Source organism: Phalaenopsis equestris, unplaced genomic scaffold, assembly GCF_001263595.1.
Source record: "Phalaenopsis equestris unplaced genomic scaffold, ASM126359v1 Scaffold000134, whole genome shotgun sequence".
Classification (NCBI taxonomy): Eukaryota; Viridiplantae; Streptophyta; class Magnoliopsida; order Asparagales; family Orchidaceae; genus Phalaenopsis; species Phalaenopsis equestris.
This window is the reverse complement of record NW_018164576.1, coordinates 1,797,266-1,808,096: the sequence shown is the minus strand read 5'-3', so window position 1 is coordinate 1,808,096 and position 10,831 is coordinate 1,797,266. Positions and strand designations below refer to the sequence as shown.

At 31.7% G+C, this 10,831-nt stretch overlaps 2 pseudogenes; both read right to left on the bottom strand.

Moving 5' to 3' along the window:
* The window catches only part of LOC110021363, a 7,841-nt pseudogene extending 1,992 nt beyond the window's left edge, over positions 1-5,849 (bottom strand).
* Positions 1-7,209, bottom strand: part of LOC110021364 — a 15,780-nt pseudogene extending 8,571 nt beyond the window's left edge.
* Positions 7,210-10,831: the final 3,622 nt, after the last annotated feature.

The window sequence follows — 10,831 nt, the reverse complement described above, 5'->3', positions numbered from 1 at the left end:
AGGAATTCCGGCGGCGGGGCCTGCAGGAAGAGAAACTTTCCGGCGGAAAAATTGAAAAAGAGGAGGCAGATGAAGGGCCTGCAGCACGACAAAAATTGTCAGCTGCAGGGACTAGGAAGTTTTTGACGGTAAGGTTTGTTTCAAAGCACTTACACCATGTTGATTTTCAGAATTAAGTGAAATTATTTTATTGATATGAAAATGAGGTATAAATACTCTTACATGAATCTTAGAATATAAAAGATAATAAAAAGAGAATAAGATGAAAGAAAAGATATAGCCCTTATATCTCCAATCAAGTAATTCATAATAATTACTTGGAGAAAAAGAAAACAACCTAAAGAAGGAAATGAAATAAATCCAATCCATGGAAATAAATCTAAAATAGGAGAGAAAATAAATCCAATCTAAGAAAATAAATCGAATCCTCATAACTTTAAGAATAATAAATTATTTCATAATAACTTCTAACATAATGATTAACTTGTTCTAAAAATTTAATGTTGAGAATTCAACTAATAACATGTGACATGCAAATACCAATGTAGTTGCAGCCCCAATTTCTTAAAATGACCTAACAAAATTTCTTATAACTAAACTCATCTCCTTCGAAGTTCCATGCCATTAACTCTATTGTCTTGTTCATTGCAATTTTAATGAAACTGGTAGGAAGGCTTTCTATAAATCACTGATTCTTAAAATATAAACAAAAAGATTAGTTATTAAATATTATAAGTCAAAACTTAAACAAAAATACATTCCTAAAAAAAATCTACTCGATTTCCTTACCTTCAAGTTTCTAAGCTTAAACACAAATTACTAATATGTGGGGATGCACATAACATGCAAAGGTTGTCTTGCTTTTAATATTTTTTCTAGCATCTAGTAGACTAGTACAAATTTAATAGCTGCGGATGTCAAATATTTTTTCTTGAAAAAATTATTCTTTGATGTTAAAACCCAACAATGATTGAAAATAAGCATGCTAATTTTATTGGTTTTAGTCAAGACATTTTTAAGTTGAGCCGACTCTATAAATTTTTTAATGATTAAGTTCGACGGTCGTTTAATAAGCACTTAGCAATGTCAATAGTAACTTGGAGCACTAAATGTTCTCCAACCGATTTTATAACCCCATCAATAAGTTCAAAAAAGAAAAAATAATTAAATTAAAACTAATATTACGCTTTAACAAAATTTAAAAAGTTATTGAAGTAGGGATTTTTTATTAAAATTATGATCAACCTCCAACTTGTAATATCTGACCAACCATCAAATATAAATGAAATTCCAATATAATGTTCTTAGAACTATTCAGCTCCTTCAATATCCAAAACTTAAGCTCATACATGAACAGAGGTTTAAAGGCTCAACCATGTGTACCTATAGAACAAATTATGTCAGCATAGAATGGAGAAGTTGTCGCATTAAATGAGATTGCATTTGGATAGATAATCTTTCAATGTCCATACAAACATGTATACGAGTCACTTTTGCATTCTATAAAGACATTCAATGGGCTACCCTCATATCATAATTCTTATCATCATCCACATTCATCTTATATTAGTCTATAAATTTCCATGTACCTCTCTTGAAAATTTGTGGCAAAGAAAATGAAGAATCTTTACCATCTTGCCCACTACCACAATAATATTCGCTCTCTGTCATCAAATTAGCATTGTGCCAAATATTATGATATGATTGCTTTGTTCATCACAGCCCTCCTCTTTCACCTCCTTAGACACTTTGGCATATGGTGCACCATTTTTATGAGAATCGCAAAAATTCTTTTTTCATAATGGCTACGCCACCTTTAGCCACTTTATCAGAATAGCTGTACTGTTTTCATTCTCACCACTTATAACTTACACAATATACTTTCAACTAGATCTTTCTATTTCCCACACAGCTTTTCTCAGAGCCTTTCAGCATTATAGAAAAAAGAACTAGAAAATTGTATTAAAAAAAATTAACAAAATGCAAATTTTTAAAAGATAATGAAATCCTTTAAAAAAAAAAGCAAAAGAAAAAAAGATTAAAAATAAATATGTAATTTGCCAACAAGAAGAGAGGCGATGAATCATAGCTAGGCAAAGCAATGGGGATAACAATGGTATCCTTTTGAGCAAAAATGGCGTGTGGATTGGGAGGCACGAACGGGCCATAAGCATGTGCACAGTATGTGGCTTTGGATGGTCGAGAACGGTGAGAGTTTCTCATTTTTTTTTAATGTTTAGATGTAATTAAATAATAAAATGAAGCATTAGGCATACATGTTATCTGTAAATTATTAGGGCGTTTACATACCAAATAATTCTTATATCAAACACCTAAGCATTAATATTTACATGCATACAACTTCGACCTATTTTTAAAAGTGAAATACGCCTTTTCATGCAAATGTTTATAACACCAAGTTTTTTATAAATGTAAATATCAAAATCTGGGTGTTAGATATGTAATTACATAAGAACTGTGTTGCATGCAAGTAAATTTCCCTAAATCATTTTTTTAAATCATTCAAATCCTAGCCTTTGAGGCTTGCGCCTCTTCTTATTGCACAGAGGTGCACCACAGCCGTATTTAAGCATATAACTCGCGACATTTTTTCTCAAAAAAACATTGAGGCATGCCTCGAGACAGCTATCTTAATTTCAAGCAAGGCTGTTAAATATGGCTTTATGTGGCTTTTTTCAATCTAAAAGTGGTAATATTCTACAGCTAACTAAAGGCTTTCTACAAAAATAAGCCACTCTCCATCACTTAGGAGGATAGAGCTAGCAATTTAGAAAATTGCATGAAAACCTCCGGACAAAAAATTAAATCAAGTGCAGAGCAAAGACGCAAGATATAATGATAATTTGTAAAATAACTAATACTGAAAAGAGGAGATGATTAAATAAACCTAAGATTAATGTTTACAAGATTCCACAAAAAAATTTCAAGGTAACTAACAAACAACACAAATATGAGATGTTTATATAGACAAACAAAATCTTTAAGAAAACAATCAAAATGAAAAGAACCTTAATTGTGATCAATTATGAACATTTGATTTCAATCAAATAGATGGAGATATGAGTTTCTTATTTTTCTGAGGGAAATTAACATGGATAATCACTTTTATAAGTTGATGCACTTAAGCTCCTATATTCATTTTTTTATGAATTTGTAACTTAAGATATCAATAATAAAAAATAAAACAATATTAGTGTGACCTTTCACAATTTGGGTCCTCTTTAAAGATAGATTGTAAAGAGTTAACATTTTTAATTACTCAATTGATTCAATAGCTTCAACAAGCATAAGTTTAGTTTTACAGTCAACAATAAATTCAGATGCAAATTCAATTTCGCATTTGACATTGAGCATATATTCAAGTTCACGTCCAAATAAAATCTCAAATTTAATTTTAAATTTAAATTTCAGTTCTTGTGCAATTAAAGTTCATATTAATGAACATCTTCCATTGTAGATTCAAGTATAATGTCGAAGTATAATTATAACCCATTTTTTGCTTTAAATATATTATTTGAAGAATATACATGAACAACAATTCTTTCAATAGAATCAAATTTGATCATTCATGATTCTTGTGTTAATGTGAGATTGAATGACTTCAGAGGAAACTTTAATGATTATCATGAGAGACATTAAGCAAGAGTGCAACAATTCAAATGTGACAATTATCATATTTCCAATCTTTAAAAATGTATACAAAAATCCATCTAATATAATTAGAGAATTCAAGTTTATTTTACATTTTATTTCATGTTTTAAGGCTTCCAATGAAATAGATAATAATGACAAAGTAAACTATAGAAAAATAATATTTGGCAATACAAAACTAGCAACATATGCATGAAAAAAAACCCATTTAGCCAAATTCTTAAACAACCTTAAAATGATCATTTTGTTGGTCCCAATAATCATTGAATTATAGTAATATTATATAAGCTTATGTTTATGTTATGCATGTGCCTAGTCTACGGACAAATTTGTCTTTTATTAGTCTAAGGGCAATTTAGTCTTTTATTGTTTATTATTGTTTAGTATAAATTACACTAATATACTTAGGGTTTGGGTTATGCATGTTATTGTTGTCTAGAGTCTTAGGGCTAGGGTTTGGTAGAGACTTCCTACCTCTCGAACTGTAGGTGCTTATCTTATCTATTCGTGTTGAGTTAATTGGATTATTGAAGAAAATATTTACTTTGTCCTAATTTCAATAGGAAATCATGTCAATTTTTGTGTCAGATCCTATCAAATTGATATCATAGCTCTTGATTCCTAAGATATCAATGATTGGATCGCTCGATGCAGAAGTTTATAGCCTTCAACACCGAATCTCACGATCAGTCGTGATTAGAGAGCTTGCAGAGAAAAAAATGACGGGTCGCGGCTTAAAGAGACCAAAAAATTCCTTCTTTTTTCACAGAGTAGGCAACGATGGGATTAGGGCTTACAGAGACCAAAAAATTCCTACTTTCTTTGGAGAGAATGAAACGGCGGGATCGTGGCTTACAGAGACCCATAAATTCCATCTTTTGCCTCCTCCCGTTTCTAATAGTCACGATCAAAGCTAGGTAGAATTAAAAGATCGACTGTTTGAGCATTTCAAAACCACTCGAGAGGGGAAATTACAAGAGCAATTTTTTGTATTAGTTTAGGAAGGGGTTTGTCATGAAATATAGGGAGAAATTTTAAATACAATCTGGTTGTTTGAGAGGGATGTTAGATAAAGTGTTGGAAGGCAACTTCATTAAAGGGTTAAAGCCAGAGATTCAAGCATCACTTCGTCTACTGAGACCGCAAGGATTGGAGGAGACTGTGGAATTAGCACAGCTGGTCAAAGATAAAAAATACAATTAAACGAGCTAATAGGAGCAGCATAAGTGGAGCGCCATGCAGCAAGGTTAAAGCCACGACGATACGAAAAACTCAAACAGGGAAAGTCCAAAAGGATGCTCCACAGAACAGGAGTAAGGGACCATGACCAGGGGGAGCACTTAACGTATTACAGAGATAGAGATTCAAGAGAGAAAAACTAATGGATTATGTTTTTGGTGTGATGAGAAGCTTTTCCCAGAACAGCATTGCACGTATCAGACATTCTAGATTCTCACAGCGTGTGACGAGGAGACAGGGGATGCAAACACAGAGAAGATAGTTATAGAAGAGGAGGAACAACGTCACTAGATGTGGAAAAAGTCTTATTGAACTCGATGGTGGAATTAACACTTAATCACGCTATGAAACTTCAGGGGCATATCGAAGAGTAGGATGTAGTTGTGTTGATAGAAATCAGCAAGAGAATCAAGTTTCTTTGACTGAGCTCTATGCGCAGCTGCAAATGCATCGTTAACATAGAGATCAACAAGAGAATCAAGTTTCTTTGCAAACTCTAGACCATTCTTTTCTTCTTCCTAATAGAAGCTCACATTCTCGAGGAGGATGAAACTGCCATCAGGTAATGTAACTACGATTTTCTCCACTTCCTTGCTGGTGGAATCATTGGCCATCTCAACTTCAACTCCAAGAAGTTTTGATATCCTAGGCATGAGAGGCTTCAAGCTGTATTTCGAAGAGACAACTTTAAGGCAATCCAGATGATTACAGAGAATGACCTTGGCTCGTGCTCCCTCACGTAATTGATTGTGGGAACGACATCCCTAATTCTCGTATCATTGATGACCTTGATCTTGAGGTTGTCATTGAGAGGAACGTTCAAATCTACCCTAACAAACACCAGCTTCCCCTTTAGATTTGCGCCCTTCAGATGACCAACGCTCCTCTTTGTTGTCATTCTTAACTCTCTAAAACATGGATCCAACTGGAAGAAGATAGAGAAGTAAAGCACTGCTTGGAATGCAAAAATTTCAGCGTTGTCAGGAAAGAGATCTGGATGCAGTGGAAAGACTGCAGGAAGATGCGTCTCCACTAAGGAGGCCTGCAAAAATTTGTGGCCTGCAGAAAGTTTTCCGGCTGGCAGGAAAGATTTTCAGTTGGAGGGAATTCCGGCGGCAGGAAAGGCTGCAGGAGGAATTTTGAGGCGGGAAAGGCTGCAGGAGGAAATTCTGACGGCGGAGTCTACAGGGAGAGAAACTTTTCGACGGAAAAACTAAAAAACAAAGAGAGGTTGAGGAAGGGCCTGTAGCACCACAAATATTGTCAGCTACAGGGAATAGGAAATTTCTGGCGGTAGGATACTCTAAGGCTTATTTCAAAGCTCTAATACCATATTGATTTTCGACTATTGAGAACCACAACCAATGAATGGAACTAGCTATTAGGAAGTAATTAAGGAGAGCGAGAGAGAGAGAGAGAGAGAGCAGTAGTAGACACACAAAAAGACGTTCTTTATTCATGATATGAACCCTATTTATAGGTTTTTGCCCTAATATTACAAAAGTATATATTAGCCTCCTGATTATTAACTTTTTAAGAGAGCTTTTTAGTAATTACAGAATTATTTGCATATAATAAAATTGGAGATCACCTAGCAAGCCTTGGTTCGGCCCACATATAGTCCCAAAGATACTTTTGTCGATCATCTTGAAAGTACCTTACGGGATTTTCTCTTGGCATATTCTGCTGATCTTTTGGATAAGGAGCTTTAGCCAATAATCACCTGGAAACACGTTTGTCTTCGGCATCTATGCTCGATCGTCAGCATTTTTCTTCCTGAGCCGCTCATCTATTTTGAGATTCGCACTAACACATTTTTATGTGTACACCCACAAACAAACTGTAATTTACTTGTCATAGCAATCCCTAGAAAAAGAAAAAAAAAACCCTAAGAGATCATGCAGCAGAAAGGTCAATTTCCTCAAGAAACAAATCCCCCACAAAATGACGCACGAGAACAAAATTCCCGGCGTCTCCCATCATATTCACACCCGTGAGTCAAACCAGATAGAGACGCCTAGACAGAAAGGATTTTGAAATGCAAACGACCAATTAAAATCTTAGTCCGAAAATCATATGAATCATGACGAACGCATGATAGTTACCGCACCAAACAAAACAAGGAAACAAGCATCGTGTTTACCTTCCATCGATTCCTACCAGAGAAGGACTCTCCCATAAAATGAGGAGGGAGAAGAGATCTGGAGTCAACCGCCATGGAATCCGAGCTGTGGAAAATCGAGCGTCACAGCAAGCGGAAGATGAAAGGAACCTCGAAGGGTAGCAATTCATGTTAAGATATTAGGGCCATTTGCATACACATCACATAATTCTTATGTTTTTACATATCCCACATCTAAACTCTTTTATTTACATGCATACCACTTAAATCTTACTTGCCACATAAAATACTTAGTGAAATGTCATGCCTAGTGTTAGAGCACAAAACATTGTATACATAAATATGATAGTTTAGATATGTGCATTCATAAAAATTTACATACTGCCACACTATTCTTATATATATATATGTAAAAATATCACTATCACTTATTTTTTAAAAAATAATATCTATATTTTTCTCTATAAATTTATAATAATAAAATGTTATTATAAATCTGACTAAGAATTGTGTGGTATGTATGTAAATTCTTTTAAATTGTAAGATGGTTAAATTCTATTTTAAATATTTTTAAGATTGTTTTATAATCAAAAACAATTTTCAATAATTATATATTGCACCGCAACTTATTCAAAATGTTTTTTTAATAAATTTGTTACTTTAATATATTTTCATAAGAGAAACTAATGCTATAATATTGTTTGATTCAAGGTCATTTCCAATTCTCCAACATGAGAAAAAAAATCACCCAAAGCGCCAAGATCATGATATTGAAAAAAAAAAGCATCATTGCTAATTGTGTGTGCTAGAAGATTTGCGGTGGTATAGTATTAAAGTTGCACGAGAGTTCAACACATACTCAGATGAAAGAAAACAACCGGTAAAGACAACATAAGTTTTTACGTGAAAAATCCGAGAAGGAAAAAAACCACGAGGTCCAGCCCAAATGAAAAAATACACTTAAAAATGATGATTACAGTTACAATACCTTATCCCACATGCAGGAAAGGGTTACCCAGTCTCTCGAGTTACAACGTCGGTTTGTGGATGAAATTATTGTAAGGAGTGGGCGGCGACTGATGGTGAATTAGTGATCAGTGGTAGCTAGAGAGTAGTGGTCAAACTACTTGCTTTATAACTTTTCTTATCTGGGTGAATTTATATAAGAAAATTTTAATAGAATCTTATTCTCAAATGCATTCTTCAATTTTACTTGCATTTTTAAGCATCTTCAAAACTAAGTCCTAAAAAATAGCAATAATGGTGTAAGATAAATATAATTAAAACCTTAATTAATGGAATACGCCTTCACTATCATCTTAATCAAGGTTTAATTGATATTAACAAAATTTATTTGCCTCTTATATTATAATTGAAAGATTGCAAGTAATTCTCTAATGAATAACTTATAATATGTGCAAACAATTAAATTTCGACCAATCTTTATTTTCAAGGATTAAATTTATTAGATGATCATTAAATTGAATAACTAATAATCTAAGTTCAAAAAAAGAATATAGATTTCTATCAATTTCCATTACCATTTACTATTGTCATAGATTAAGACTTAGTTAATAGAGTGGGAACTTAGCTCAGACATATAGAAAAGCATCCCTCATGAGGGTCCATAATTACAAAAACACTAGCAAGGCATAAATAAATAAATAAATAAATAAATAAAATAGGACACATTAAGGGTGGATACCAAGTGTTAGATTGGGTCATTACTAAAATTTTTAGTAAGGCTTATGAGGACATGATTTAAAGGGCCTCGTATGACACATATTCAAAAATAAATTATAATATTAATGTTTAACAATATAATCATAAAAAATGCCCACAAATGTTTTATAATATATGAATCCCAAGAGGGTAAGTGGTAAATAGGTTCTTTACTTATCTAAATTTTTTTATAGGACACGCCAACTTATAAACACTACAAGTCATCTAGTGCTAGTTAATTTTCACTAAAAAATCTCAGGATAAGTTGATATATATGAACTATAATATAAATAGTATGCATGGTCTTCATTAATCTAAAAGTCCCAAGGGGGCATGCATACTTAAATGAATTAAAAGGCACATAATACTAGAAAAAGATTGACACAAGAAATTTCTTATAATGGCTTATCATTAAAGAAACCATGTAAGAATATAATGATTATATAAAAAAATAATGTCAAACTTCATCAATCAATAGATTGGATTTACTTTATTTTATTTAGGCAGAAACACCCTTCTATTTAATAACTTAAAACTCTAGCATCAATGATCTAGACTTATATTACTTAAAAAAACTTATCATCATTTAATCGTCTTTGCCTAATCCCCATCACCCAAATATTATTGTTTGACTGTCATCTTCTATGAAATTCACTTTCTTCAATTAAACAAAATAGTTGATATTTGTAATCTCAAACTATATAGTGAATTATTTTGTCTAGGCTACGCCTTTTTTTTTTTTTTTTTTGAGTTTTCATGTAAAAATTTTGGTGTCCCTTATGTACTTTTCAATTATTTATTTGTGTGTGAAAGAATTGTGTAAAATTAGGAAAACATTTTTCTTTACTACCACAATTTTCTATAATACAATAAATTTATTATCAAAATTAAAAAAATTTATAAGTTAAATAAAATTTATAAATGATCCAAATAAGTGATACTACATTATAAAAATTTTCAAAGAATAATGCTTCTAATAATGTAAAACCATTTTATTGCCATGGGTTGCAAATTATGAATATAATATTAGTACTTATATGCACAATACATGAGATGATGTTGGTTATTAAATAATAACAATATTTTATGATCTATAATATAAATATAATGCTAAATAAAATAAATCAAAATAGAAGTTTTTTTTTTCTAAGAGCTTATTATTGATCCTAATTTTTATGATCTAATGATTTAAGAAAATAAAAATAATCCAAATCATGAACTAATTACATGTTTGTTGTTATATTCTAAATGGCTACTAAAATAATGGATTTGCTTGCTACTATTTTGAATGTAACGACTAAAATAATGGATTTGATAACTCAAATTTTGAATATGAATTCCAAGTTTGAGCATTTTTAGACTTGGAGGATATTCATTCATGATCTTTAACACTTTGTGGAGGAGGTGGAGAAAATTTTGTCAAAGATTATATATCTTTTTTAAATTCCTAAAAAAAATTGTGTTAATGTGGAGATTGCTGAGTTTGTGACCCAAATTTTGTGGATCCCGCTTGTCTCATATGAAAATTATGAGCACACAGATTGAAGCTTTAGAAGGAAATAAAAACTAAGAGCACATGGACTGAAGGCTTCTACAGTTTGTTCAACCTTATAATAGCCTTTTAGATTATAATATGTGTGCTCTTGCTTTAATATCTTCTTTTAATTATTTTTTTAATGGGTCTTCATAAAAGAATGTGTAATTTGATGCAATATTATTCACCTTGTTATTGTGTTATTTTGTCGGTCATATTGAATTCCCATATCTTATCATTTTATATTTATTGAGTTTATTTTTTATGAACTGGCCCTATAGATTTTATAAATTTGAAATAACAATTTGAGAATTCAAAATAGGATAGCTTTTAAATATTTGAAGAAAGATTAAAGTTATAAGGTCATGTGGTTGATTATTTAGCAATTTATATAATCTCTTAGATTAATTGTTGCAATGGTTAAAGTTAAAATATTAATTGAATGTCATCAATTTTTAGATGCAATTTTAAAAGAATAAATATTAGGGGCATGTACATACCTACCGCCCAATTCTTATGTATTTGCATATCTAACACCTAAG